The sequence below is a fragment of the Armigeres subalbatus genome, chromosome 1, assembly GCF_024139115.2.
Source record: "Armigeres subalbatus isolate Guangzhou_Male chromosome 1, GZ_Asu_2, whole genome shotgun sequence".
NCBI classification, from domain to species: Eukaryota; Metazoa; Arthropoda; class Insecta; order Diptera; family Culicidae; genus Armigeres; species Armigeres subalbatus.
The window spans coordinates 184698237-184700472 of NC_085139.1; the positions used below are offsets into that span (position 1 = coordinate 184698237).

Sequence of the window (2236 nt, forward strand, 5' to 3'; positions counted from 1 at the left end):
CTATAGAAAAGTTCTGGTGATATTCCTGAAATGATTCCTAATAAAATTGTTTAAAGAATTAACAAATGTTTCAAAGGAATTTCTGTAGGATTTAGCGTTGATGTTCCTTGAAATATTCTCGTTGGAATTCCCGGTACTTTCGAGCGTATTCCTAAATTAGATTTTCGATAGATTCACGATTTTCGGTAAGTAGGTCAGTAACCTAGAACAGCTTTTTTTTCCTCTAGCAATCCCGATGATAATTTCGTCTGGTATAAGCCTGTTCGGTGTATCGACCAAGGGTTGCCCGGGATCCACACGATGGGTTTCTATCTCTTCTATTTCTATCCATTATCCGGTCATGCAAATAAAGCTGAATCTTCGACGAAATCCGTTAATCCGGTTAAAAGTTCCAACTAACAAAAATTCCTTGAAAAATCTGGTTTTTCCTCAAGCTCGCTGACACAATATTAATAATTTGATGAAGAATGAAATAATATAAACAAAACAAAAATTATCGATGATTATTTATTCTTTTCTCATCCTCATACGCACACTTTCTCACTACACTGCAATGTCAGAAATGGCTGCGTACTTAATACGAGATTGATGCTTACCAAATCAAGTATTAAATTTAACCCTGGATTTTCTCAAATACGTATTAAAGCTCGTATTATCCTCGTTGGTGCTTACCGCCATAAAACTTGCTGATATTGCGCGGCTTCTTATGCATAACTAGCAGACCCGACAAACTTCGTTTCGCCTAAAATTAATTTATTCTCTGAGTTATGCGAACATTTCTGTTTCATTTATATGGGAGCCCCACTTTCCAGAAGGGGGATGGGTTTAGAACCACTACAGAAACATATCTTCCCTTCCTAAATATCCACATGCCAGTTTTGGTTCCATTTGTTCTTGATTAGTTCTCGAGTTATGAAGAAGTTGATGTTTCATTTGTATGGGAGACCCCCTTTCCAAAGGGGGAGAGGCCACGTATTATCAGAAGAACCTTCCTCGGCCCCAAAAACCTCTGCATACAAATTTCGAGACTATAAGGGTCAAACTGACAGAAATTCATTTTAATGTAACCGTCTAATGGCGGTAAGCACCAACGAGGATAATACGCCGTTCACGTATTATCCTCGATTTCCATAAGCATCAAGCGATATTATCCTTCATTTTAATACCGGTATTAACTTTAATACGCCGATTTCGACGTATTAAAGATAATCCGAGATTTCCTTATTATGGCTGCGTGCGCATTAAACGATTGCACACACCAAGGCACAGAAAAGAAACGAAACGTCAAACGAAAAAAATCATAACAACCGTCGGAACGATCGGAACAATTTCGCGGATCGGAGTTCTTTTTCATCTTTTGCGTGAGCTTGTTCGGCCGGATCCTGGATCATCGGAACCGCTGTTCACAACCCTTTCTAAGGTGCAACCTGATACTCCCGTCAGTTATAATAGGATGTTACCGGGGCCACAAGAAGGTATGTTTTCTTTTTTGTGCAGAGGAAAGCTCACTCACTATGAACATTTAATTACAGAAGGCAATCATCGATGGCATCTTGATAACAACATCCAAGGGAAAAAAGTGGACGGATGGTGGACATTGTTGAAGGGTTGAGCGAGTTCCAGGAAGAACAATGATTACCTGTAGTAAGCCGATACGTGATCCGGTACTGAGTATCCGGTAGATAACCCCGAAATATGTTTCATCTCTCGCCGTATAATTTTATCATAAAAATATAAATTCGAATTGTAAACTAAAACTGAACTTCTAGTAGTGTTTCTAATAGTTAAATGAAATATTTCGAAACCAATTACTAAAAACAATGTTTAGAACTACAATCGTGTTATAACAGGCAAAAAGCCAATAATGTTGGGAAGTTTCTGGAATGACAAAGAATTGTTGAATCACATTTTGAAATTGCAGGAATTCCTAGGTTGAATTACTAAAATTAATTGATATATAGGGTGTCGGGAATGTTTCCCACCCGAAAACATAGACCGGACTAAACATCGAACTCGGATTGACAATCCTACGGCTTTGCTCACAAGGCTAACTGAAGACCCATGCTGTAGACTCGTAATACAAATGGCTATGGAATTCTGGTGATCCCATGAATGTTTTAGGAATTGCTGAGGGAATTATGGAATTTAGTTTTCTTCTTCTTCTTCTTCTTCTTCTTCTTGGCATTACATCCCCACACTGGGACAGAGCCGCCTCGCAGCTTAGTGTTCATTGAGC

The 2236-nt window shown here is 38.7% G+C and overlaps 1 long non-coding RNA gene across 1 annotated transcript; it reads left to right on the forward strand.

Moving 5' to 3' along the window:
* The first annotated feature begins 1077 nt into the window (after nucleotides 1-1077).
* Nucleotides 1078-1757, forward strand: LOC134209044 (uncharacterized). The gene is made up of 2 exons (XR_009978716.1): nucleotides 1078-1475; nucleotides 1533-1757. It is a non-coding gene; the product is annotated as an uncharacterized LOC134209044 (long non-coding RNA).
* The last annotated feature ends 479 nt before the right edge of the window (nucleotides 1758-2236 follow it).